Source organism: Gasterosteus aculeatus, chromosome 2 (genome assembly GCF_964276395.1).
Source record: "Gasterosteus aculeatus chromosome 2, fGasAcu3.hap1.1, whole genome shotgun sequence".
In the NCBI taxonomy this organism is placed as follows: Eukaryota; Metazoa; Chordata; class Actinopteri; order Perciformes; family Gasterosteidae; genus Gasterosteus; species Gasterosteus aculeatus.
In genome coordinates, this window is record NC_135689.1 from 22,471,172 (window position 1) to 22,489,047 (window position 17,876).

General features: G+C 44.5%; 71 non-coding genes and 5 pseudogenes across 71 annotated transcripts; all 76 read left to right on the forward strand.

The window, feature by feature from the left end:
• The first annotated feature begins 81 nt into the window (after nucleotides 1-81).
• On the forward strand, nucleotides 82-200 carry LOC144396898 (5S ribosomal RNA). The gene has a single exon (XR_013459044.1). It is a non-coding gene; the product is annotated as a 5S ribosomal RNA (ribosomal RNA).
• Nucleotides 201-317: 117 nt separating this feature from the next.
• Nucleotides 318-436, forward strand: LOC144396299 (5S ribosomal RNA). Its single transcript, XR_013458445.1, has one exon. It is a non-coding gene; the product is annotated as a 5S ribosomal RNA (ribosomal RNA).
• Nucleotides 437-552: 116 nt separating this feature from the next.
• Nucleotides 553-671, forward strand: LOC144396909 (5S ribosomal RNA). Its single transcript, XR_013459055.1, has one exon. It is a non-coding gene; the product is annotated as a 5S ribosomal RNA (ribosomal RNA).
• A 117-nt stretch (nucleotides 672-788) lies between these two features.
• LOC144392184 (5S ribosomal RNA) lies at nucleotides 789-907 on the forward strand. The gene has a single exon (XR_013455576.1). It is a non-coding gene; the product is annotated as a 5S ribosomal RNA (ribosomal RNA).
• Nucleotides 908-1,023: 116 nt separating this feature from the next.
• On the forward strand, nucleotides 1,024-1,142 carry LOC144396920 (5S ribosomal RNA). Its single transcript, XR_013459066.1, has one exon. It is a non-coding gene; the product is annotated as a 5S ribosomal RNA (ribosomal RNA).
• Nucleotides 1,143-1,259: 117 nt separating this feature from the next.
• Nucleotides 1,260-1,378, forward strand: LOC144396300 (5S ribosomal RNA). The gene has a single exon (XR_013458446.1). It is a non-coding gene; the product is annotated as a 5S ribosomal RNA (ribosomal RNA).
• A 116-nt stretch (nucleotides 1,379-1,494) lies between these two features.
• LOC144389907 (5S ribosomal RNA) lies at nucleotides 1,495-1,613 on the forward strand. Its single transcript, XR_013453966.1, has one exon. It is a non-coding gene; the product is annotated as a 5S ribosomal RNA (ribosomal RNA).
• Nucleotides 1,614-1,729: 116 nt separating this feature from the next.
• Nucleotides 1,730-1,848, forward strand: LOC144401684 (5S ribosomal RNA). The gene has a single exon (XR_013463619.1). It is a non-coding gene; the product is annotated as a 5S ribosomal RNA (ribosomal RNA).
• Nucleotides 1,849-1,965: 117 nt separating this feature from the next.
• Nucleotides 1,966-2,084, forward strand: LOC144396301 (5S ribosomal RNA). Its single transcript, XR_013458447.1, has one exon. It is a non-coding gene; the product is annotated as a 5S ribosomal RNA (ribosomal RNA).
• Nucleotides 2,085-2,200: 116 nt separating this feature from the next.
• Nucleotides 2,201-2,319, forward strand: LOC144399734 (5S ribosomal RNA). The gene has a single exon (XR_013461880.1). It is a non-coding gene; the product is annotated as a 5S ribosomal RNA (ribosomal RNA).
• Nucleotides 2,320-2,435: 116 nt separating this feature from the next.
• Nucleotides 2,436-2,554, forward strand: LOC144401686 (5S ribosomal RNA). The gene has a single exon (XR_013463621.1). It is a non-coding gene; the product is annotated as a 5S ribosomal RNA (ribosomal RNA).
• Nucleotides 2,555-2,671: 117 nt separating this feature from the next.
• LOC144399820 (5S ribosomal RNA) lies at nucleotides 2,672-2,790 on the forward strand (annotated as a pseudogene).
• Nucleotides 2,791-2,907: 117 nt separating this feature from the next.
• On the forward strand, nucleotides 2,908-3,026 carry LOC144396302 (5S ribosomal RNA). Its single transcript, XR_013458448.1, has one exon. It is a non-coding gene; the product is annotated as a 5S ribosomal RNA (ribosomal RNA).
• Nucleotides 3,027-3,142: 116 nt separating this feature from the next.
• On the forward strand, nucleotides 3,143-3,261 carry LOC144389911 (5S ribosomal RNA). The gene has a single exon (XR_013453967.1). It is a non-coding gene; the product is annotated as a 5S ribosomal RNA (ribosomal RNA).
• Nucleotides 3,262-3,378: 117 nt separating this feature from the next.
• Nucleotides 3,379-3,497, forward strand: LOC144396303 (5S ribosomal RNA). Its single transcript, XR_013458449.1, has one exon. It is a non-coding gene; the product is annotated as a 5S ribosomal RNA (ribosomal RNA).
• Nucleotides 3,498-3,613: 116 nt separating this feature from the next.
• On the forward strand, nucleotides 3,614-3,732 carry LOC144397242 (5S ribosomal RNA). The gene has a single exon (XR_013459387.1). It is a non-coding gene; the product is annotated as a 5S ribosomal RNA (ribosomal RNA).
• Nucleotides 3,733-3,849: 117 nt separating this feature from the next.
• On the forward strand, nucleotides 3,850-3,968 carry LOC144399821 (5S ribosomal RNA; annotated as a pseudogene).
• Nucleotides 3,969-4,085: 117 nt separating this feature from the next.
• Nucleotides 4,086-4,204, forward strand: LOC144396304 (5S ribosomal RNA). The gene has a single exon (XR_013458450.1). It is a non-coding gene; the product is annotated as a 5S ribosomal RNA (ribosomal RNA).
• A 116-nt stretch (nucleotides 4,205-4,320) lies between these two features.
• On the forward strand, nucleotides 4,321-4,439 carry LOC144396931 (5S ribosomal RNA). Its single transcript, XR_013459077.1, has one exon. It is a non-coding gene; the product is annotated as a 5S ribosomal RNA (ribosomal RNA).
• A 117-nt stretch (nucleotides 4,440-4,556) lies between these two features.
• LOC144396305 (5S ribosomal RNA) lies at nucleotides 4,557-4,675 on the forward strand. The gene has a single exon (XR_013458451.1). It is a non-coding gene; the product is annotated as a 5S ribosomal RNA (ribosomal RNA).
• A 116-nt stretch (nucleotides 4,676-4,791) lies between these two features.
• Nucleotides 4,792-4,910, forward strand: LOC144389916 (5S ribosomal RNA). Its single transcript, XR_013453968.1, has one exon. It is a non-coding gene; the product is annotated as a 5S ribosomal RNA (ribosomal RNA).
• Nucleotides 4,911-5,026: 116 nt separating this feature from the next.
• LOC144396943 (5S ribosomal RNA) lies at nucleotides 5,027-5,145 on the forward strand. Its single transcript, XR_013459089.1, has one exon. It is a non-coding gene; the product is annotated as a 5S ribosomal RNA (ribosomal RNA).
• Nucleotides 5,146-5,262: 117 nt separating this feature from the next.
• On the forward strand, nucleotides 5,263-5,381 carry LOC144396306 (5S ribosomal RNA). Its single transcript, XR_013458452.1, has one exon. It is a non-coding gene; the product is annotated as a 5S ribosomal RNA (ribosomal RNA).
• A 116-nt stretch (nucleotides 5,382-5,497) lies between these two features.
• On the forward strand, nucleotides 5,498-5,616 carry LOC144389920 (5S ribosomal RNA). The gene has a single exon (XR_013453969.1). It is a non-coding gene; the product is annotated as a 5S ribosomal RNA (ribosomal RNA).
• Nucleotides 5,617-5,732: 116 nt separating this feature from the next.
• LOC144401687 (5S ribosomal RNA) lies at nucleotides 5,733-5,851 on the forward strand. Its single transcript, XR_013463622.1, has one exon. It is a non-coding gene; the product is annotated as a 5S ribosomal RNA (ribosomal RNA).
• A 117-nt stretch (nucleotides 5,852-5,968) lies between these two features.
• Nucleotides 5,969-6,087, forward strand: LOC144396307 (5S ribosomal RNA). The gene has a single exon (XR_013458453.1). It is a non-coding gene; the product is annotated as a 5S ribosomal RNA (ribosomal RNA).
• Nucleotides 6,088-6,203: 116 nt separating this feature from the next.
• Nucleotides 6,204-6,322, forward strand: LOC144396308 (5S ribosomal RNA). The gene has a single exon (XR_013458454.1). It is a non-coding gene; the product is annotated as a 5S ribosomal RNA (ribosomal RNA).
• Nucleotides 6,323-6,438: 116 nt separating this feature from the next.
• On the forward strand, nucleotides 6,439-6,557 carry LOC144399279 (5S ribosomal RNA). The gene has a single exon (XR_013461424.1). It is a non-coding gene; the product is annotated as a 5S ribosomal RNA (ribosomal RNA).
• A 117-nt stretch (nucleotides 6,558-6,674) lies between these two features.
• On the forward strand, nucleotides 6,675-6,793 carry LOC144398957 (5S ribosomal RNA). The gene has a single exon (XR_013461103.1). It is a non-coding gene; the product is annotated as a 5S ribosomal RNA (ribosomal RNA).
• Nucleotides 6,794-6,909: 116 nt separating this feature from the next.
• Nucleotides 6,910-7,028, forward strand: LOC144397117 (5S ribosomal RNA). The gene has a single exon (XR_013459262.1). It is a non-coding gene; the product is annotated as a 5S ribosomal RNA (ribosomal RNA).
• A 116-nt stretch (nucleotides 7,029-7,144) lies between these two features.
• LOC144401688 (5S ribosomal RNA) lies at nucleotides 7,145-7,263 on the forward strand. Its single transcript, XR_013463623.1, has one exon. It is a non-coding gene; the product is annotated as a 5S ribosomal RNA (ribosomal RNA).
• Nucleotides 7,264-7,380: 117 nt separating this feature from the next.
• LOC144399822 (5S ribosomal RNA) lies at nucleotides 7,381-7,499 on the forward strand (annotated as a pseudogene).
• A 117-nt stretch (nucleotides 7,500-7,616) lies between these two features.
• LOC144396310 (5S ribosomal RNA) lies at nucleotides 7,617-7,735 on the forward strand. Its single transcript, XR_013458456.1, has one exon. It is a non-coding gene; the product is annotated as a 5S ribosomal RNA (ribosomal RNA).
• Nucleotides 7,736-7,851: 116 nt separating this feature from the next.
• On the forward strand, nucleotides 7,852-7,970 carry LOC144389930 (5S ribosomal RNA). Its single transcript, XR_013453970.1, has one exon. It is a non-coding gene; the product is annotated as a 5S ribosomal RNA (ribosomal RNA).
• A 117-nt stretch (nucleotides 7,971-8,087) lies between these two features.
• On the forward strand, nucleotides 8,088-8,206 carry LOC144396311 (5S ribosomal RNA). The gene has a single exon (XR_013458457.1). It is a non-coding gene; the product is annotated as a 5S ribosomal RNA (ribosomal RNA).
• Nucleotides 8,207-8,322: 116 nt separating this feature from the next.
• Nucleotides 8,323-8,441, forward strand: LOC144397243 (5S ribosomal RNA). Its single transcript, XR_013459388.1, has one exon. It is a non-coding gene; the product is annotated as a 5S ribosomal RNA (ribosomal RNA).
• Nucleotides 8,442-8,558: 117 nt separating this feature from the next.
• LOC144396312 (5S ribosomal RNA) lies at nucleotides 8,559-8,677 on the forward strand. Its single transcript, XR_013458458.1, has one exon. It is a non-coding gene; the product is annotated as a 5S ribosomal RNA (ribosomal RNA).
• Nucleotides 8,678-8,793: 116 nt separating this feature from the next.
• Nucleotides 8,794-8,912, forward strand: LOC144396954 (5S ribosomal RNA). The gene has a single exon (XR_013459100.1). It is a non-coding gene; the product is annotated as a 5S ribosomal RNA (ribosomal RNA).
• A 116-nt stretch (nucleotides 8,913-9,028) lies between these two features.
• LOC144397033 (5S ribosomal RNA) lies at nucleotides 9,029-9,147 on the forward strand. Its single transcript, XR_013459178.1, has one exon. It is a non-coding gene; the product is annotated as a 5S ribosomal RNA (ribosomal RNA).
• A 117-nt stretch (nucleotides 9,148-9,264) lies between these two features.
• LOC144399823 (5S ribosomal RNA) lies at nucleotides 9,265-9,383 on the forward strand (annotated as a pseudogene).
• A 117-nt stretch (nucleotides 9,384-9,500) lies between these two features.
• Nucleotides 9,501-9,619, forward strand: LOC144398704 (5S ribosomal RNA). The gene has a single exon (XR_013460851.1). It is a non-coding gene; the product is annotated as a 5S ribosomal RNA (ribosomal RNA).
• A 116-nt stretch (nucleotides 9,620-9,735) lies between these two features.
• On the forward strand, nucleotides 9,736-9,854 carry LOC144396965 (5S ribosomal RNA). Its single transcript, XR_013459111.1, has one exon. It is a non-coding gene; the product is annotated as a 5S ribosomal RNA (ribosomal RNA).
• A 117-nt stretch (nucleotides 9,855-9,971) lies between these two features.
• On the forward strand, nucleotides 9,972-10,090 carry LOC144396313 (5S ribosomal RNA). The gene has a single exon (XR_013458459.1). It is a non-coding gene; the product is annotated as a 5S ribosomal RNA (ribosomal RNA).
• Nucleotides 10,091-10,206: 116 nt separating this feature from the next.
• LOC144396976 (5S ribosomal RNA) lies at nucleotides 10,207-10,325 on the forward strand. The gene has a single exon (XR_013459122.1). It is a non-coding gene; the product is annotated as a 5S ribosomal RNA (ribosomal RNA).
• Nucleotides 10,326-10,442: 117 nt separating this feature from the next.
• On the forward strand, nucleotides 10,443-10,561 carry LOC144396314 (5S ribosomal RNA). Its single transcript, XR_013458460.1, has one exon. It is a non-coding gene; the product is annotated as a 5S ribosomal RNA (ribosomal RNA).
• Nucleotides 10,562-10,677: 116 nt separating this feature from the next.
• On the forward strand, nucleotides 10,678-10,796 carry LOC144397245 (5S ribosomal RNA). Its single transcript, XR_013459390.1, has one exon. It is a non-coding gene; the product is annotated as a 5S ribosomal RNA (ribosomal RNA).
• Nucleotides 10,797-10,913: 117 nt separating this feature from the next.
• Nucleotides 10,914-11,032, forward strand: LOC144396315 (5S ribosomal RNA). Its single transcript, XR_013458461.1, has one exon. It is a non-coding gene; the product is annotated as a 5S ribosomal RNA (ribosomal RNA).
• A 116-nt stretch (nucleotides 11,033-11,148) lies between these two features.
• On the forward strand, nucleotides 11,149-11,267 carry LOC144396987 (5S ribosomal RNA). Its single transcript, XR_013459133.1, has one exon. It is a non-coding gene; the product is annotated as a 5S ribosomal RNA (ribosomal RNA).
• Nucleotides 11,268-11,384: 117 nt separating this feature from the next.
• Nucleotides 11,385-11,503, forward strand: LOC144396998 (5S ribosomal RNA). Its single transcript, XR_013459144.1, has one exon. It is a non-coding gene; the product is annotated as a 5S ribosomal RNA (ribosomal RNA).
• A 116-nt stretch (nucleotides 11,504-11,619) lies between these two features.
• LOC144401689 (5S ribosomal RNA) lies at nucleotides 11,620-11,738 on the forward strand. The gene has a single exon (XR_013463624.1). It is a non-coding gene; the product is annotated as a 5S ribosomal RNA (ribosomal RNA).
• Nucleotides 11,739-11,855: 117 nt separating this feature from the next.
• On the forward strand, nucleotides 11,856-11,974 carry LOC144399705 (5S ribosomal RNA). The gene has a single exon (XR_013461851.1). It is a non-coding gene; the product is annotated as a 5S ribosomal RNA (ribosomal RNA).
• Nucleotides 11,975-12,091: 117 nt separating this feature from the next.
• On the forward strand, nucleotides 12,092-12,210 carry LOC144396316 (5S ribosomal RNA). Its single transcript, XR_013458462.1, has one exon. It is a non-coding gene; the product is annotated as a 5S ribosomal RNA (ribosomal RNA).
• A 116-nt stretch (nucleotides 12,211-12,326) lies between these two features.
• Nucleotides 12,327-12,445, forward strand: LOC144397009 (5S ribosomal RNA). Its single transcript, XR_013459155.1, has one exon. It is a non-coding gene; the product is annotated as a 5S ribosomal RNA (ribosomal RNA).
• A 117-nt stretch (nucleotides 12,446-12,562) lies between these two features.
• LOC144398255 (5S ribosomal RNA) lies at nucleotides 12,563-12,681 on the forward strand. Its single transcript, XR_013460402.1, has one exon. It is a non-coding gene; the product is annotated as a 5S ribosomal RNA (ribosomal RNA).
• A 116-nt stretch (nucleotides 12,682-12,797) lies between these two features.
• On the forward strand, nucleotides 12,798-12,916 carry LOC144398324 (5S ribosomal RNA). Its single transcript, XR_013460471.1, has one exon. It is a non-coding gene; the product is annotated as a 5S ribosomal RNA (ribosomal RNA).
• Nucleotides 12,917-13,032: 116 nt separating this feature from the next.
• Nucleotides 13,033-13,151, forward strand: LOC144397020 (5S ribosomal RNA). The gene has a single exon (XR_013459166.1). It is a non-coding gene; the product is annotated as a 5S ribosomal RNA (ribosomal RNA).
• Nucleotides 13,152-13,268: 117 nt separating this feature from the next.
• LOC144398220 (5S ribosomal RNA) lies at nucleotides 13,269-13,387 on the forward strand. The gene has a single exon (XR_013460367.1). It is a non-coding gene; the product is annotated as a 5S ribosomal RNA (ribosomal RNA).
• Nucleotides 13,388-13,504: 117 nt separating this feature from the next.
• On the forward strand, nucleotides 13,505-13,623 carry LOC144397246 (5S ribosomal RNA). The gene has a single exon (XR_013459391.1). It is a non-coding gene; the product is annotated as a 5S ribosomal RNA (ribosomal RNA).
• Nucleotides 13,624-13,740: 117 nt separating this feature from the next.
• LOC144396317 (5S ribosomal RNA) lies at nucleotides 13,741-13,859 on the forward strand. The gene has a single exon (XR_013458463.1). It is a non-coding gene; the product is annotated as a 5S ribosomal RNA (ribosomal RNA).
• Nucleotides 13,860-13,975: 116 nt separating this feature from the next.
• Nucleotides 13,976-14,094, forward strand: LOC144389933 (5S ribosomal RNA). The gene has a single exon (XR_013453977.1). It is a non-coding gene; the product is annotated as a 5S ribosomal RNA (ribosomal RNA).
• A 116-nt stretch (nucleotides 14,095-14,210) lies between these two features.
• Nucleotides 14,211-14,329, forward strand: LOC144396318 (5S ribosomal RNA). The gene has a single exon (XR_013458464.1). It is a non-coding gene; the product is annotated as a 5S ribosomal RNA (ribosomal RNA).
• Nucleotides 14,330-14,445: 116 nt separating this feature from the next.
• LOC144399280 (5S ribosomal RNA) lies at nucleotides 14,446-14,564 on the forward strand. The gene has a single exon (XR_013461425.1). It is a non-coding gene; the product is annotated as a 5S ribosomal RNA (ribosomal RNA).
• A 117-nt stretch (nucleotides 14,565-14,681) lies between these two features.
• LOC144398959 (5S ribosomal RNA) lies at nucleotides 14,682-14,800 on the forward strand. Its single transcript, XR_013461105.1, has one exon. It is a non-coding gene; the product is annotated as a 5S ribosomal RNA (ribosomal RNA).
• A 116-nt stretch (nucleotides 14,801-14,916) lies between these two features.
• Nucleotides 14,917-15,035, forward strand: LOC144397118 (5S ribosomal RNA). Its single transcript, XR_013459263.1, has one exon. It is a non-coding gene; the product is annotated as a 5S ribosomal RNA (ribosomal RNA).
• Nucleotides 15,036-15,151: 116 nt separating this feature from the next.
• On the forward strand, nucleotides 15,152-15,270 carry LOC144401690 (5S ribosomal RNA). Its single transcript, XR_013463625.1, has one exon. It is a non-coding gene; the product is annotated as a 5S ribosomal RNA (ribosomal RNA).
• Nucleotides 15,271-15,387: 117 nt separating this feature from the next.
• On the forward strand, nucleotides 15,388-15,506 carry LOC144396319 (5S ribosomal RNA). Its single transcript, XR_013458465.1, has one exon. It is a non-coding gene; the product is annotated as a 5S ribosomal RNA (ribosomal RNA).
• Nucleotides 15,507-15,622: 116 nt separating this feature from the next.
• On the forward strand, nucleotides 15,623-15,741 carry LOC144396321 (5S ribosomal RNA). Its single transcript, XR_013458467.1, has one exon. It is a non-coding gene; the product is annotated as a 5S ribosomal RNA (ribosomal RNA).
• Nucleotides 15,742-15,857: 116 nt separating this feature from the next.
• LOC144401692 (5S ribosomal RNA) lies at nucleotides 15,858-15,976 on the forward strand. Its single transcript, XR_013463627.1, has one exon. It is a non-coding gene; the product is annotated as a 5S ribosomal RNA (ribosomal RNA).
• Nucleotides 15,977-16,093: 117 nt separating this feature from the next.
• LOC144399824 (5S ribosomal RNA) lies at nucleotides 16,094-16,212 on the forward strand (annotated as a pseudogene).
• Nucleotides 16,213-16,329: 117 nt separating this feature from the next.
• LOC144396322 (5S ribosomal RNA) lies at nucleotides 16,330-16,448 on the forward strand. Its single transcript, XR_013458468.1, has one exon. It is a non-coding gene; the product is annotated as a 5S ribosomal RNA (ribosomal RNA).
• A 116-nt stretch (nucleotides 16,449-16,564) lies between these two features.
• LOC144397031 (5S ribosomal RNA) lies at nucleotides 16,565-16,683 on the forward strand. Its single transcript, XR_013459177.1, has one exon. It is a non-coding gene; the product is annotated as a 5S ribosomal RNA (ribosomal RNA).
• A 117-nt stretch (nucleotides 16,684-16,800) lies between these two features.
• LOC144396323 (5S ribosomal RNA) lies at nucleotides 16,801-16,919 on the forward strand. The gene has a single exon (XR_013458469.1). It is a non-coding gene; the product is annotated as a 5S ribosomal RNA (ribosomal RNA).
• Nucleotides 16,920-17,035: 116 nt separating this feature from the next.
• On the forward strand, nucleotides 17,036-17,154 carry LOC144397043 (5S ribosomal RNA). The gene has a single exon (XR_013459188.1). It is a non-coding gene; the product is annotated as a 5S ribosomal RNA (ribosomal RNA).
• A 117-nt stretch (nucleotides 17,155-17,271) lies between these two features.
• On the forward strand, nucleotides 17,272-17,390 carry LOC144392195 (5S ribosomal RNA). The gene has a single exon (XR_013455587.1). It is a non-coding gene; the product is annotated as a 5S ribosomal RNA (ribosomal RNA).
• Nucleotides 17,391-17,506: 116 nt separating this feature from the next.
• LOC144397056 (5S ribosomal RNA) lies at nucleotides 17,507-17,625 on the forward strand. Its single transcript, XR_013459201.1, has one exon. It is a non-coding gene; the product is annotated as a 5S ribosomal RNA (ribosomal RNA).
• Nucleotides 17,626-17,742: 117 nt separating this feature from the next.
• On the forward strand, nucleotides 17,743-17,861 carry LOC144396324 (5S ribosomal RNA). Its single transcript, XR_013458470.1, has one exon. It is a non-coding gene; the product is annotated as a 5S ribosomal RNA (ribosomal RNA).
• Nucleotides 17,862-17,876: the final 15 nt, after the last annotated feature.

A 17,876-nucleotide genomic window follows, 5' to 3' on the forward strand; every position in this document is an offset into this window, starting at 1 on the left:
CTTAGAAAGTGACTCCATTTCATTGTCAAAACTACAAAACCTTTGACACATTTTAAAAGATTAGGAAGAGGACATACAGTTGCTTACGGCCATACCTCTCTGGCTCCGCCTGATCTCGTCAGATCTCAGAAGCTAAGCAGAGTAGGGCCTGGTTAGTACTTGGATGGAAGACCGCCTGGGAATCCCAGGTGCCGTAAGCTTTTTCATTTCTCTCTCTGGAAGAAATCGAGAAGGCATTAGAAAGTGACTCCTTTTTCATTATCAAAACTCCAAAACCTTTGACACATTTTAAAAGATTAGGAAGAGGACATACAGTTGCTTACGGCCATACCTCTCTGGCTCCGCCTGATCTCGTCTGATCTCAGAAGCTAAGCAGAGTAGGGCCTGGTTAGTACTTGGATGGAAGACCGCCTGGGAATCCCAGGTGCTGTAAGCTTTTTCATTTCGATCTGTAAAAGACACAGAGAAGGCCTTAGAAAGTGACTCCATTTCATTGTCAAAACTACAAAACCTTTGACACATTTTAAAAGATTAGGAAGAGGACATACAGTTGCTTACGGCCATACCTCTCTGGCTCCGCCTGATCTCGTCAGATCTCAGAAGCTAAGCAGAGTAGGGCCTGGTTAGTACTTGGATGGAAGACCGCCTGGGAATCCCAGGTGCCGTAAGCTTTTTCATTTCTCTCTCTGGAAGAAATCGAGAAGGCATTAGAAAGTGACTCCTTTTTCATTATCTAAACTCCAAAACCTTTGACACATTTTAAAATATTAGGAAGAGGACATACAGTTGCTTACGGCCATACCTCTCTGGCTTCGCCTGATCTCGTCTGATCTCAGAAGCTAAGCAGAGTAGGGCCTGGTTAGTACTTGGATGGAAGACCGCCTGGGAATCCCAGGTGCTGTAAGCTTTTTAATTTCGATCTGTAAAAGACACAGAGAAGGCCTTAGAAAGTGACTCCATTTAATTGTCAAAACTACAAAACCTTTGACACATTTTAAAAGATTAGGTAGAGGACATACAGTTGCTTACGGCCATACCTCTCTGGCTCCGCCTGATCTCGTCAGATCTCAGAAGCTAAGCAGAGTAGGGCCTGGTTAGTACTTGGATGGAAGACCGCCTGGGAATCCCAGGTGCCGTAAGCTTTTTCATTTCTCTCTCTGGAAGAAATCGAGAAGGCATTAGAAAGTGACTCCTTTTTCATTATCAAAACTCCAAAACCTTTGACACATTTTAAAAGATTAGGAAGAGGACATACAGTTGCTTACGGCCATACCTCTCTGGCTCCGCCTGATCTCGTCTGATCTCAGAAGCTAAGCAGAGTAGGGCCTGGTTAGTACTTGGATGGAAGACCGCCTGGGAATCCCAGGTGCTGTAAGCTTTTTTATTTCGATCTGTAAAAGACACAGAGAAGAACTTAGAAAGTGACTCCATTTCATTGTCAAAACTACAAAACCTTTGACACATTTTAAAAGATTAGGTAGAGGACATACAGTTGCTTACGGCCATACCTCTCTGGCTCCGCCTGATCTCGTCAGATCTCAGAAGCTAAGCAGAGTAGGGCCTGGTTAGTACTTGGATGGAAGACCGCCTGGGAATCCCAGGTGCTGTAAGCTTTTTCATTTCGATCTGTAAAAGACACAGAGAAGGCCTTAGAAAGTGACTCCATTTAATTGTCAAAACTACAAAACCTTTGACACATTTTAAAAGATTAGGTAGAGGACATACAGTTGCTTACGGCCATACCTCTCTGGCTCCGCCTGATCTCGTCTGATCTCAGAAGCTAAGCAGAGTAGGGCCTGGTTAGTACTTGGATGGAAGACCGCCTGGGAATCCCAGGTGCCGTAAGCTTTTTCATTTCTCTCTCTGGAAGAAATCGAGAAGGCATTAGAAAGTGACTCCTTTTTCATTATCAAAACTCCAAAACCTTTGACACATTTTAAAAGATTAGGAAGAGGACATACAGTTGCTTACGGCCATACCTCTCTGGCTCCGCCTGATCTCGTCTGATCTCAGAAGCTAAGCAGAGTAGGGCCTGGTTAGTACTTGGATGGAAGACCGCCTGGGAATCCCAGGTGCTGTAAGCTTTTTCATTTCGATCTGTAAAAGACACAGAGAAGGCCTTAGAAAGTGACTCCATTTCATTGTCAAAACTACAAAACCTTTGGAACATTTTAAAAGATTAGGAAGAGGACATACAGTTGCTTACGGCCATACCTCTCTGGCTCCGCCTGATCTCGTCAGATCTAAGAAGCTAAGCAGAGTAGGGCCTGGTTAGTACTTGGATGGAAGACCGCCTGGGAATCCCAGGTGCCGTAATCTTTTTCATTTCTATCTGTAAAAGACACAGAGAAGGCCTTAGAAAGTGACTCCATTTCATTGTCAAAACTACAAAACCTTTGACACATTTTAAAAGATTAGGTAGAGGACATACAGTTGCTTACGGCCATACCTCTCTGGCTCCGCCTGATCTCGTCTGATCTCAGAAGCTAAGCAGAGTAGGGCCTGGTTAGTACTTGGATGGAAGACCGCCTGGGAATCCCAGGTGCCGTAAGCTTTTTCATTTCTCTCTCTGGAAGAAATCGAGAAGGCATTAGAAAGTGACTCCTTTTTCATTATCAAAACTCCAAAACCTTTGACACATTTTAAAAGATTAGGAAGAGGACATACAGTTGCTTACGGCCATACCTCTCTGGCTCGGCCTGATCTCGTCTGATCTCAGAAGCTAAGCAGAGTAGGGCCTGGTTAGTACTTGGATGAAAGACCGCCTGCGAATCCCAGGTGCTGTAAGCTTTTTCATTTCGATCTGTAAAAGACACAGAGAAGGCCTTAGAAAGTGACTCCTTTTTCATTATCAAAACTCCAAAACCTTTGACACATTTTAAAAGATTAGGTAGAGGACATACAGTTGCTTACGGCCATACCTCTCTGGCTCCGCCTGATCTCGTCTGATCTCAGAAGCTAAGCAGAGTAGGGCCTGGTTAGTACTTGGATGGAAGACCGCCTGGGAATCCCAGGTGCTGTAAGCTTTTTCATTTCGATCTGTAAAAGACACAGAGAAGGCCTTAGAAAGTGACTCCATTTCATTGTCAAAACTACAAAACCTTTGACACATTTTAAAAGATTAGGAAGAGGACATACAGTTGCTTACGGCCATACCTCTCTGGCTCCGCCTGATCTCGTCAGATCTCAGAAGCTAAGCAGAGTAGGGCCTGGTTAGTACTTGGATGGAAGACCGCCTGGGAATCCCAGGTGCTGTAAGCTTTTTCATTTCTCTCTCTGGAAGAAATCGAGAAGGCATTAGAAAGTGACTCCTTTTTCATTATCAAAACTCCAAAACCTTTGACACATTTTAAAAGATTAGGAAGAGGACATACAGTTGCTTACGGCCATACCTCTCTGGCTCCGCCTGATCTCGTCTGATCTCAGAAGCTAAGCAGAGTAGGGCCTGGTTAGTACTTGGATGGAAGACCGCCTGGGAATCCCAGGTGCTGTAAGCTTTTTCATTTCGATCTGTAAAAGACACAGAGAAGGCCTTAGAAAGTGACTCCATTTCATTGTCAAAACTACAAAACCTTTGACACATTTTAAAAGATTAGGAAGAGGACATACAGTTGCTTACGGCCATACCTCTCTTGCTCCGCCTGATCTCGTCTGATCTCAGAAGCTAAGCAGAGTAGGGCCTGGTTAGTACTTGGATGGAAGACCGCCTGGGAATCCCAGGTGCCGTAAGCTTTTTCATTTCTCTCTCTGGAAGAAATCGAGAAGGCATTAGAAAGTGACTCCTTTTTCATTATCAAAACTCCAAAACCTTTGACACATTTTAAAAGATTAGGAAGAGGACATACAGTTGCTTACGGCCATACCTCTCTGGCTCGGCCTGATCTCGTCTGATCTCAGAAGCTAAGCAGAGTAGGGCCTGGTTAGTACTTGGATGAAAGACCGCCTGCGAATCCCAGGTGCTGTAAGCTTTTTCATTTCGATCTGTAAAAGACACAGAGAAGGCCTTAGAAAGTGACTCCTTTTTCATTATCAAAACTCCAAAACCTTTGACACATTTTAAAAGATTAGGTAGAGGACATACAGTTGCTTACGGCCATACCTCTCTGGCTCCGCCTGATCTCGTCTGATCTCAGAAGCTAAGCAGAGTAGGGCCTGGTTAGTACTTGGATGGAAGACCGCCTGGGAATCCCAGGTGCTGTAAGCTTTTTCATTTCGATCTGTAAAAGACACAGAGAAGGCCTTAGAAAGTGACTCCATTTCATTGTCAAAACTACAAAACCTTTGACACATTTTAAAAGATTAGGAAGAGGACATACAGTTGCTTACGGCCATACCTCTCTGGCTCCGCCTGATCTCGTCAGATCTCAGAAGCTAAGCAGAGTAGGGCCTGGTTAGTACTTGGATGGAAGACCGCCTGGGAATCCCAGGTGCCGTAAGCTTTTTCATTTCTCTCTCTGGAAGAAATCGAGAAGGCATTAGAAAGTGACTCCTTTTTCATTATCAAAACTCCAAAACCTTTGACACATTTTAAAAGATTAGGAAGAGGACATACAGTTGCTTACGGCCATACCTCTCTGGCTCCGCCTGATCTCGTCTGATCTCAGAAGCTAAGCAGAGTAGGGCCTGGTTAGTACTTGGATGGAAGACCGCCTGGGAATCCCAGGTGCTGTAAGCTTTTTCATTTCGATCTGTAAAAGACACAGAGAAGGCCTTAGAAAGTGACTCCATTTCATTGTCAAAACTACAAAACCTTTGACACATTTTAAAAGATTAGGAAGAGGACATACAGTTGCTTACGGCCATACCTCTCTGGCTCCGCCTGATCTCGTCAGATCTCAGAAGCTAAGCAGAGTAGGGCCTGGTTAGTACTTGGATGGAAGACCGCCTGGGAATCCCAGGTGCTGTAAGCTTTTTAATTTCGATCTGTAAAAGACACAGAGAAGGCCTTAGAAAGTGACTCCATTTAATTGTCAAAACTACAAAACCTTTGACACATTTTAAAAGATTAGGTAGAGGACATACAGTTGCTTACGGCCATACCTCTCTGGCTCCGCCTGATCTCGTCAGATCTCAGAAGCTAAGCAGAGTAGGGCCTGGTTAGTACTTGGATGGAAGACCGCCTGGGAATCCCAGGTGCCGTAAGCTTTTTCATTTCTCTCTCTGGAAGAAATCGAGAAGGCATTAGAAAGTGACTCCTTTTTCATTATCAAAACTCCAAAACCTTTGACACATTTTAAAAGATTAGGAAGAGGACATACAGTTGCTTACGGCCATACCTCTCTGGCTCCGCCTGATCTCGTCTGATCTCAGAAGCTAAGCAGAGTAGGGCCTGGTTAGTACTTGGATGGAAGACCGCCTGGGAATCCCAGGTGCTGTAAGCTTTTTTATTTCGATCTGTAAAAGACACAGAGAAGAACTTAGAAAGTGACTCCATTTCATTGTCAAAACTACAAAACCTTTGACACATTTTAAAAGATTAGGTAGAGGACATACAGTTGCTTACGGCCATACCTCTCTGGCTCCGCCTGATCTCGTCAGATCTCAGAAGCTAAGCAGAGTAGGGCCTGGTTAGTACTTGGATGGAAGACCGCCTGGGAATCCCAGGTGCTGTAAGCTTTTTCATTTCGATCTGTAAAAGACACAGAGAAGGCCTTAGAAAGTGACTCCATTTAATTGTCAAAACTACAAAACCTTTGACACATTTTAAAAGATTAGGTAGAGGACATACAGTTGCTTACGGCCATACCTCTCTGGCTCCGCCTGATCTCGTCTGATCTCAGAAGCTAAGCAGAGTAGGGCCTGGTTAGTACTTGGATGGAAGACCGCCTGGGAATCCCAGGTGCCGTAAGCTTTTTCATTTCTCTCTCTGGAAGAAATCGAGAAGGCATTAGAAAGTGACTCCTTTTTCATTATCAAAACTCCAAAACCTTTGACACATTTTAAAAGATTAGGAAGAGGACATACAGTTGCTTACGGCCATACCTCTCTGGCTCCGCCTGATCTCGTCTGATCTCAGAAGCTAAGCAGAGTAGGGCCTGGTTAGTACTTGGATGGAAGACCGCCTGGGAATCCCAGGTGCTGTAAGCTTTTTCATTTCGATCTGTAAAAGACACAGAGAAGGCCTTAGAAAGTGACTCCATTTCATTGTCAAAACTCCCAAACCTTTGACACATTTTAAAAGATTAGGAAGAGGACACACAGTTGCTTACGGCCATACCTCTCTGGCTCCGCCTGATCTCGTCTGATCTCAGAAGCTAAGCAGAGTAGGGCCTGGTTAGTACTTGGATGGAAGACCGCCTGGGAATCCCAGGTGCTGTAAGCTTTTTCATTTCGATCTGTAAAAGACACAGAGAAGGCCTTAGAAAGTGACTCCATTTCATTGTCAAAACTACAAAACCTTTGGAACATTTTAAAAGATTAGGAAGAGGACATACAGTTGCTTACGGCCATACCTCTCTGGCTCCGCCTGATCTCGTCAGATCTAAGAAGCTAAGCAGAGTAGGGCCTGGTTAGTACTTGGATGGAAGACCGCCTGGGAATCCCAGGTGCCGTAAGCTTTTTCATTTCTCTCTCTGGAAGAAATCGAGAAGGCATTAGAAAGTGACTCCTTTTTCATTATCTAAACTCCAAAACCTTTGACACATTTTAAAATATTAGGAAGAGGACATACAGTTGCTTACGGCCATACCTCTCTGGCTTCGCCTGATCTCGTCTGATCTCAGAAGCTAAGCAGAGAAGGGCCTGGTTAGTACTTGGATGGAAGGCCGCCTGGGAATCCCAGGTGCTGTAAGCTTTTTCATTTCGATCTGTAAAAGACACAGAGAAGGCCTTAGAAAGTGACTCCATTTAATTGTCAAAACTACAAAACCTTTGACACATTTTAAAAGATTAGGTAGAGGACATACAGTTGCTTACGGCCATACCTCTCTGGCTCCGCCTGATCTCGTCAGATCTCAGAAGCTAAGCAGAGTAGGGCCTGGTTAGTACTTGGATGGAAGACCGCCTGGGAATCCCAGGTGCCGTAATCTTTTTCATTTCTATCTGTAAAAGACACAGAGAAGGCCTTAGAAAGTGACTCCATTTCATTGTCAAAACTACAAAACCTTTGACACATTTTAAAAGATTAGGTAGAGGACATACAGTTGCTTACGGCCATACCTCTCTGGCTCCGCCTGATCTCGTCTGATCTCAGAAGCTAAGCAGAGTAGGGCCTGGTTAGTACTTGGATGGAAGACCGCCTGGGAATCCCAGGTGCCGTAAGCTTTTTCATTTCTCTCTCTGGAAGAAATCGAGAAGGCATTAGAAAGTGACTCCTTTTTCATTATCAAAACTCCAAAACCTTTGACACATTTTAAAAGATTAGGAAGAGGACATACAGTTGCTTACGGCCATACCTCTCTGGCTCGGCCTGATCTCGTCTGATCTCAGAAGCTAAGCAGAGTAGGGCCTGGTTAGTACTTGGATGAAAGACCGCCTGCGAATCCCAGGTGCTGTAAGCTTTTTCATTTCGATCTGTAAAAGACACAGAGAAGGCCTTAGAAAGTGACTCCTTTTTCATTATCAAAACTCCAAAACCTTTGACACATTTTAAAAGATTAGGTAGAGGACATACAGTTGCTTACGGCCATACCTCTCTGGCTCCGCCTGATCTCGTCTGATCTCAGAAGCTAAGCAGAGTAGGGCCTGGTTAGTACTTGGATGGAAGACCGCCTGGGAATCCCAGGTGCTGTAAGCTTTTTCATTTCGATCTGTAAAAGACACAGAGAAGGCCTTAGAAAGTGACTCCATTTCATTGTCAAAACTACAAAACCTTTGACACATTTTAAAAGATTAGGAAGAGGACATACAGTTGCTTACGGCCATACCTCTCTGGCTCCGCCTGATCTCGTCAGATCTCAGAAGCTAAGCAGAGTAGGGCCTGGTTAGTACTTGGATGGAAGACCGCCTGGGAATCCCAGGTGCTGTAAGCTTTTTCATTTCTCTCTCTGGAAGAAATCGAGAAGGCATTAGAAAGTGACTCCTTTTTCATTATCAAAACTCCAAAACCTTTGACACATTTTAAAAGATTAGGAAGAGGACATACAGTTGCTTACGGCCATACCTCTCTGGCTCCGCCTGATCTCGTCTGATCTCAGAAGCTAAGCAGAGTAGGGCCTGGTTAGTACTTGGATGGAAGACCGCCTGGGAATCCCAGGTGCTGTAAGCTTTTTCATTTCGATCTGTAAAAGACACAGAGAAGGCCTTAGAAAGTGACTCCATTTCATTGTCAAAACTACAAAACCTTTGACACATTTTAAAAGATTAGGAAGAGGACATACAGTTGCTTACGGCCATACCTCTCTTGCTCCGCCTGATCTCGTCTGATCTCAGAAGCTAAGCAGAGTAGGGCCTGGTTAGTACTTGGATGGAAGACCGCCTGGGAATCCCAGGTGCCGTAAGCTTTTTCATTTCTCTCTCTGGAAGAAATCGAGAAGGCATTAGAAAGTGACTCCTTTTTCATTATCAAAACTCCAAAACCTTTGACACATTTTAAAAGATTAGGAAGAGGACATACAGTTGCTTACGGCCATACCTCTCTGGCTCCGCCTGATCTCGTCTGATCTCAGAAGCTAAGCAGAGTAGGGCCTGGTTAGTACTTGGATGGAAGACCGCCTGGGAATCCCAGGTGCTGTAAGCTTTTTCATTTCGATCTGTAAAAGACACAGAGAAGGCCTTAGAAAGTGACTCCATTTCATTGTCAAAACTACAAAACCTTTGACACATTTTAAAAGATTAGGTAGAGGACATACAGTTGCTTACGGCCATACCTCTCTGGCTCCGCCTGATCTCGTCAGATCTCAGAAGCTAAGCAGAGTAGGGCCTGGTTAGTACTTGGATGGAAGACCGCCTGGGAATCCCAGGTGCCGTAAGCTTTTTCATTTCTATCTGTAAAAGACACAGAGAAGGCCTTAGAAAGTGACTCCATTTCATTGTCAAAACTACAAAACCTTTGACACATTTTAAAAGATTAGGTAGAGGACATACAGTTGCTTATGGCCATACCTCTCTGGCTCCGCCTGATCTCGTCTGATCTCAGAAGCTAAGCAGAGTAGGGCCTGGTTAGTACTTGGATGGAAGACCGCCTGGGAATCCCAGGTGCCGTAAGCTTTTTCATTTCTCTCTCTGGAAGAAATCGAGAAGGCATTAGAAAGTGACTCCTTTTTCATTATCAAAACTCCAAAACCTTTGACACATTTTAAAAGATTAGGAAGAGGACATACAGTTGCTTACGGCCATACCTCTCTGGCTCGGCCTGATCTCGTCTGATCTCAGAAGCTAAGCAGAGTAGGGCCTGGTTAGTACTTGGATGAAAGACCGCCTGCGAATCCCAGGTGCTGTAAGCTTTTTCATTTCGATCTGTAAAAGACACAGAGAAGGCCTTAGAAAGTGACTCCTTTTTCATTATCAAAACTCCAAAACCTTTGACACATTTTAAAAGATTAGGTAGAGGACATACAGTTGCTTACGGCCATACCTCTCTAGCTCCGCCTGATCTCGTCTGATCTCAGAAGCTAAGCAGAGTAGGGCCTGGTTAGTACTTGGATGGAAGACCGCCTGGGAATCCCAGGTGCTGTAAGCTTTTTCATTTCGATCTGTAAAAGACACAGAGAAGGCCTTAGAAAGTGACTCCATTTCATTGTCAAAACTACAAAACCTTTGACACATTTTAAAAGATTAGGAAGAGGACATACAGTTGCTTACGGCCATACCTCTCTGGCTCCGCCTGATCTCGTCAGATCTCAGAAGCTAAGCAGAGTAGGGCCTGGTTAGTACTTGGATGGAAGACCGCCTGGGAATCCCAGGTGCCGTAAGCTTTTTCATTTCTCTCTCTGGAAGAAATCGAGAAGGCATTAGAAAGTGACTCCTTTTTCATTATCAAAACTCCAAAACCTTTGACACATTTTAAAAGATTAGGAAGAGGACATACAGTTGCTTACGGCCATACCTCTCTGGCTCCGCCTGATCTCGTCTGATCTCAGAAGCTAAGCAGAGTAGGGCCTGGTTAGTACTTGGATGGAAGACCGCCTGGGAATCCCAGGTGCTGTAAGCTTTTTCATTTCGATCTGTAAAAGACACAGAGAAGGCCTTAGAAAGTGACTCCATTTCATTGTCAAAACTACAAAACCTTTGACACATTTTAAAAGATTAGGAAGAGGACATACAGTTGCTTACGGCCATACCTCTCTGGCTCCGCCTGATCTCGTCAGATCTCAGAAGCTAAGCAGAGTAGGGCCTGGTTAGTACTTGGATGGAAGACCGCCTGGGAATCCCAGGTGCCGTAAGCTTTTTCATTTCTCTCTCTGGAAGAAATCGAGAAGGCATTAGAAAGTGACTCCTTTTTCATTATCAAAACTCCAAAACCTTTGACACATTTTAAAAGATTAGGAAGAGGACATACAGTTGCTTACGGCCATACCTCTCTGGCTCCGCCTGATCTCGTCTGATCTCAGAAGCTAAGCAGAGTAGGGCCTGGTTAGTACTTGGATGGAAGACCGCCTGGGAATCCCAGGTGCTGTAAGCTTTTTCATTTCGATCTGTAAAAGACACAGAGAAAGCCTTAGAAAGTGACTCCATTTCATTGTCAAAACTACAAAACCTTTGACACATTTTAAAAGATTAGGAAGAGGACATACAGTTGCTTACGGCCATACCTCTCTTGCTCCGCCTGATCTCGTCTGATCTCAGAAGCTAAGCAGAGTAGGGCCTGGTTAGTACTTGGATGGAAGACCGCCTGGGAATCCCAGGTGCCGTAAGCTTTTTCATTTCTCTCTCTGGAAGAAATCGAGAAGGCATTAGAAAGTGACTCCTTTTTCATTATCAAAACTCCAAAACCTTTGACACATTTTAAAAGATTAGGAAGAGGACATACAGTTGCTTACGGCCATACCTCTCTGGCTCCGCCTGATCTCGTCTGATCTCAGAAGCTAAGCAGAGTAGGGCCTGGTTAGTACTTGGATGGAAGACCGCCTGGGAATCCCAGGTGCTGTAAGCTTTTTCATTTCGATCTGTAAAAGACACAGAGAAGGCCTTAGAAAGTGACTCCATTTCATTGTCAAAACTACAAAACCTTTGACACATTTTAAAAGATTAGGAAGAGGACATACAGTTGCTTACGGCCATACCTCTCTGGCTCCGCCTGATCTCGTCAGATCTCAGAAGCTAAGCAGAGTAGGGCCTGGTTAGTACTTGGATGGAAGACCGCCTGGGAATCCCAGGTGCCGTAAGCTTTTTCATTTCTCTCTCTGGAAGAAATCGAGAAGGCATTAGAAAGTGACTCCTTTTTCATTATCTAAACTCCAAAACCTTTGACACATTTTAAAATATTAGGAAGAGGACATACAGTTGCTTACGGCCATACCTCTCTGGCTCCGCCTGATCTCGTCAGATCTCAGAAGCTAAGCAGAGTAGGGCCTGGTTAGTACTTGGATGGAAGACCGCCTGGGAATCCCAGGTGCCGTAAGCTTTTTCATTTCTATCTGTAAAAGACACAGAGAAGGCCTTAGAAAGTGACTCCATTTCATTGTCAAAACTACAAAACCTTTGACACATTTTAAAAGATTAGGTAGAGGACATACAGTTGCTTACGGCCATACCTCTCTGGCTCCGCCTGATCTCGTCTGATCTCAGAAGCTAAGCAGAGTAGGGCCTGGTTAGTACTTGGATGGAAGACCGCCTGGGAATCCCAGGTGCCGTAAGCTTTTTCATTTCTCTCTCTGGAAGAAATCGAGAAGGCATTAGAAAGTGACTCCTTTTTCATTATCAAAACTCCAAAACCTTTGACACATTTTAAAAGATTAGGAAGAGGACATACAGTTGCTTACGGCCATACCTCTCTGGCTCGGCCTGATCTCGTCTGATCTCAGAAGCTAAGCAGAGTAGGGCCTGGTTAGTACTTGGATGGAAGACCGCCTGCGAATCCCAGGTGCTGTAAGCTTTTTCATTTCGATCTGTAAAAGACACAGAGAAGGCCTTAGAAAGTGACTCCTTTTTCATTATCAAAACTCCAAAACCTTTGACACATTTTAAAAGATTAGGTAGAGGACATACAGTTGCTTACGGCCATACCTCTCTGGCTCCGCCTGATCTCGTCTGATCTCAGAAGCTAAGCAGAGTAGGGCCTGGTTAGTACTTGGATGGAAGACCGCCTGGGAATCCCAGGTGCTGTAAGCTTTTTCATTTCGATCTGTAAAAGACACAGAGAAGGCCTTAGAAAGTGACTCCATTTCATTGTCAAAACTACAAAACCTTTGACACATTTTAAAAGATTAGGAAGAGGACATACAGTTGCTTACGGCCATACCTCTCTGGCTCCGCCTGATCTCGTCAGATCTCAGAAGCTAAGCAGAGTAGGGCCTGGTTAGTACTTGGATGGAAGACCGCCTGGGAATCCCAGGTGCCGTAAGCTTTTTCATTTCTCTCTCTGGAAGAAATCGAGAAGGCATTAGAAAGTGACTCCTTTTTCATTATCTAAACTCCAAAACCTTTGACACATTTTAAAATATTAGGAAGAGGACATACAGTTGCTTACGGCCATACCTCTCTGGCTTCGCCTGATCTCGTCTGATCTCAGAAGCTAAGCAGAGTAGGGCCTGGTTAGTACTTGGATGGAAGGCCGCCTGGGAATCCCAGGTGCTGTAAGCTTTTTCATTTCGATCTGTAAAAGACACAGAGAAGGCCTTAGAAAGTGACTCCATTTAATTGTCAAAACTACAAAACCTTTGACACATTTTAAAAGATTAGGTAGAGGACATACAGTTGCTTACGGCCATACCTCTCTGGCTCCGCCTGATCTCGTCTGATCTCAGAAGCTAAGCAGAGTAGGGCCTGGTTAGTACTTGGATGGAAGGCCGCCTGGGAATCCCAGGTGCTGTAAGCTTTTTCATTTCGATCTGTAAAAGACACAGAAAAGGCCTTAGAAAGTGACTCCATTTAATTGTCAAAACTACAAAACCTTTGACACATTTTAAAAGATTAGGTAGAGGACATACAGTTGCTTACGGCCATACCTCTCTGGCTCCGCCTGATCTCGTCAGATCTCAGAAGCTAAGCAGAGTAGGGCCTGGTTAGTACTTGGATGGAAGACCGCCTGGGAATCCCAGGTGCCGTAAGCTTTTTCATTTCTCTCTCTGGAAGAAATCGAGAAGGCATTAGAAAGTGACTCCTTTTTCATTATCACAACTCCAAAACCTTTGACACATTTTAAAAGATTAGGAAGAGGACATACAGTTGCTTACGGCCATACCTCTCTGGCTCCGCCTGATCTCGTCTGATCTCAGAAGCTAAGCAGAGTAGGGCCTGGTTAGTACTTGGATGGAAGACCGCCTGCGAATCCCAGGTGCTGTAAGCTTTTTCATTTCGATCTGTAAAAGACACAGAGAAGGCCTTAGAAAGTGACTCCTTTTTCATTATCAAAACTCCAAAACCTTTGACACATTTTAAAAGATTAGGTAGAGGACATACAGTTGCTTACGGCCATACCTCTCTTGCTCCGCCTGATCTCGTCTGATCTCAGAAGCTAAGCAGAGTAGGGCCTGGTTAGTACTTGGATGGAAGACCGCCTGGGAATCCCAGGTGCCGTAAGCTTTTTCATTTCTCTCTCTGGAAGAAATCGAGAAGGCATTAGAAAGTGACTCCTTTTTCATTATCAAAACTCCAAAACCTTTGACACATTTTAAAAGATTAGGAAGAGGACATACAGTTGCTTACGGCCATACCTCTCTGGCTCCGCCTGATCTCGTCTGATCTCAGAAGCTAAGCAGAGTAGGGCCTGGTTAGTACTTGGATGGAAGACCGCCTGGGAATCCCAGGTGCTGTAAGCTTTTTCATTTCGATCTGTAAAAGACACAGAGAAGGCCTTAGAAAGTGACTCCATTTCATTGTCAAAACTACAAAACCTTTGACACATTTTAAAAGATTAGGAAGAGGACATACAGTTGCTTACGGCCATACCTCTCTGGCTCCGCCTGATCTCGTCAGATCTCAGAAGCTAAGCAGAGTAGGGCCTGGTTAGTACTTGGATGGAAGACCGCCTGGGAATCCCAGGTGCTGTAAGCTTTTTCATTTCGATCTGTAAAAGACACAGAGAAGGCCTTAGAAAGTGACTCCATTTCATTGTCAAAACTCCCAAACCTTTGACACATTTTAAAAGATTAGGAAGAGGACACACAGTTGCTTACGGCCATACCTCTCTGGCTCCGCCTGATCTCGTCTGATCTCAGAAGCTAAGCAGAGTAGGGCCTGGTTAGTACTTGGATGGAAGACCGCCTGGGAATCCCAGGTGCTGTAAGCTTTTTCATTTCGATCTGTAAAAGACACAGAGAAGGCCTTAGAAAGTGACTCCATTTCATTGTCAAAACTACAAAACCTTTGGAACATTTTAAAAGATTAGGAAGAGGACATACAGTTGCTTACGGCCATACCTCTCTGGCTCCGCCTGATCTCGTCAGATCTAAGAAGCTAAGCAGAGTAGGGCCTGGTTAGTACTTGGATGGAAGACCGCCTGGGAATCCCAGGTGCCGTAAGCTTTTTCATTTCTCTCTCTGGAAGAAATCGAGAAGGCATTAGAAAGTGACTCCTTTTTCATTATCTAAACTCCAAAACCTTTGACACATTTTAAAATATTAGGAAGAGGACATACAGTTGCTTACGGCCATACCTCTCTGGCTTCGCCTGATCTCGTCTGATCTCAGAAGCTAAGCAGAGAAGGGCCTGGTTAGTACTTGGATGGAAGGCCGCCTGGGAATCCCAGGTGCTGTAAGCTTTTTCATTTCGATCTGTAAAAGACACAGAGAAGGCCTTAGAAAGTGACTCCATTTAATTGTCAAAACTACAAAACCTTTGACACATTTTAAAAGATTAGGTAGAGGACATACAGTTGCTTACGGCCATACCTCTCTGGCTCCGCCTGATCTCGTCAGATCTCAGAAGCTAAGCAGAGTAGGGCCTGGTTAGTACTTGGATGGAAGACCGCCTGGGAATCCCAGGTGCCGTAATCTTTTTCATTTCTATCTGTAAAAGACACAGAGAAGGCCTTAGAAAGTGACTCCATTTCATTGTCAAAACTACAAAACCTTTGACACATTTTAAAAGATTAGGTAGAGGACATACAGTTGCTTACGGCCATACCTCTCTGGCTCCGCCTGATCTCGTCTGATCTCAGAAGCTAAGCAGAGTAGGGCCTGGTTAGTACTTGGATGGAAGACCGCCTGGGAATCCCAGGTGCCGTAAGCTTTTTCATTTCTCTCTCTGGAAGAAATCGAGAAGGCATTAGAAAGTGACTCCTTTTTCATTATCAAAACTCCAAAACCTTTGACACATTTTAAAAGATTAGGAAGAGGACATACAGTTGCTTACGGCCATACCTCTCTGGCTCCGCCTGATCTCGTCTGATCTCAGAAGCTAAGCAGAGTAGGGCCTGGTTAGTACTTGGATGGAAGACCGCCTGGGAATCCCAGGTGCTGTAAGCTTTTTCATTTCGATCTGTAAAAGACACAGAGAAGGCCTTAGAAAGTGACTCCATTTCATTGTCAAAACTACAAAACCTTTGACACATTTTAAAAGATTAGGTAGAGGACATACAGTTGCTTACGGCCATACCTCTCTGGCTCCGCCTGATCTCGTCTGATCTCAGAAGCTAAGCAGAGTAGGGCCTGGTTAGTACTTGGATGGAAGACCGCCTGGGAATCCCAGGTGCTGTAAGCTTTTTCATTTCGATCTGTAAAAGACACAGAGAAGGCCTTAGAAAGTGACTCCATTTCATTGTCAAAACTACAAAACCTTTGACACATTTTAAAAGATTAGGTAGAGGACATACAGTTGCTTACGGCCATACCTCTCTGGCTCCGCCTGATCTCGTCTGATCTCAGAAGCTAAGCAGAGTAGGGCCTGGTTAGTACTTGGATGGAAGACCGCCTGGGAATCCCAGGTGCCGTAAGCTTTTTCATTTCTCTCTCTGGAAGAAATCGAGAAGGCATTAGAAAGTGACTCCTTTTTCATTATCAAAACTCCAAAACCTTTGACACATTTTAAAAGATTAGGAAGAGGACATACAGTTGCTTACGGCCATACCTCTCTGGCTCGGCCTGATCTCGTCTGATCTCAGAAGCTAAGCAGAGTAGGGCCTGGTTAGTACTTGGATGAAAGACCGCCTGCGAATCCCAGGTGCTGTAAGCTTTTTCATTTCGATCTGTAAAAGACACAGAGAAGGCCTTAGAAAGTGACTCCTTTTTCATTATCAAAACTCCAAAACCTTTGACACATTTTAAAAGATTAGGTAGAGGACATACAGTTGCTTACGGCCATACCTCTCTGGCTCCGCCTGATCTCGTCTGATCTCAGAAGCTAAGCAGAGTAGGGCCTGGTTAGTACTTGGATGGAAGACCGCCTGGGAATCCCAGGTGCTGTAAGCTTTTTCATTTCGATCTGTAAAAGACACAGAGAAGGCCTTAGAAAGTGACTCCATTTCATTGTCAAAACTACAAAACCTTTGACACATTTTAAAAGATTAGGAAGAGGACATACAGTTGCTTACGGCCATACCTCTCTGGCTCCGCCTGATCTCGTCAGATCTCAGAAGCTAAGCAGAGTAGGGCCTGGTTAGTACTTGGATGGAAGACCGCCTGGGAATCCCAGGTGCCGTAAGCTTTTTCATTTCTCTCTCTGGAAGAAATCGAGAAGGCATTAGAAAGTGACTCCTTTTTCATTATCAAAACTCCAAAACCTTTGACACATTTTAAAAGATTAGGAAGAGGACATACAGTTGCTTACGGCCATACCTCTCTGGCTCCGCCTGATCTCGTCTGATCTCAGAAGCTAAGCAGAGTAGGGCCTGGTTAGTACTTGGATGGAAGACCGCCTGGGAATCCCAGGTGCTGTAAGCTTTTTCATTTCGATCTGTAAAAGACACAGAGAAGGCCTTAGAAAGTGACTCCATTTCATTGTCAAAACTACAAAACCTTTGACACATTTTAAAAGATTAGGAAGAGGACATACAGTTGCTTACGGCCATACCTCTCTGGCTCCGCCTGATCTCGTCAGATCTCAGAAGCTAAGCAGAGTAGGGCCTGGTTAGTACTTGGATGGAAGACCGCCTGGGAATCCCAGGTGCCGTAAGCTTTTTCATTTCTCTCTCTGGAAGAAATCGAGAAGGCATTAGAAAGTGACTCCTTTTTCATTATCTAAACTCCAAAACCTTTGACACATTTTAAAATATTAGGAAGAGGACATACAGTTGCTTACGGCCATACCTCTCTGGCTTCGCCTGATCTCGTCTGATCTCAGAAGCTAAGCAGAGTAGGGCCTGGTTAGTACTTGGATGGAAGACCGCCTGGGAATCCCAGGTGCTGTAAGCTTTTTAATTTCGATCTGTAAAAGACACAGAGAAGGCCTTAGAAAGTGACTCCATTTAATTGTCAAAACTACAAAACCTTTGACACATTTTAAAAGATTAGGTAGAGGACATACAGTTGCTTACGGCCATACCTCTCTGGCTCCGCCTGATCTCGTCAGATCTCAGAAGCTAAGCAGAGTAGGGCCTGGTTAGTACTTGGATGGAAGACCGCCTGGGAATCCCAGGTGCCGTAAGCTTTTTCATTTCTCTCTCTGGAAGAAATCGAGAAGGCATTAGAAAGTGACTCCTTTTTCATTATCAAAACTCCAAAACCTTTGACACATTTTAAAAGATTAGGAAGAGGACATACAGTTGCTTACGGCCATACCTCTCTGGCTCCGCCTGATCTCGTCTGATCTCAGAAGCTAAGCAGAGTAGGGCCTGGTTAGTACTTGGATGGAAGACCGCCTGGGAATCCCAGGTGCTGTAAGCTTTTTTATTTCGATCT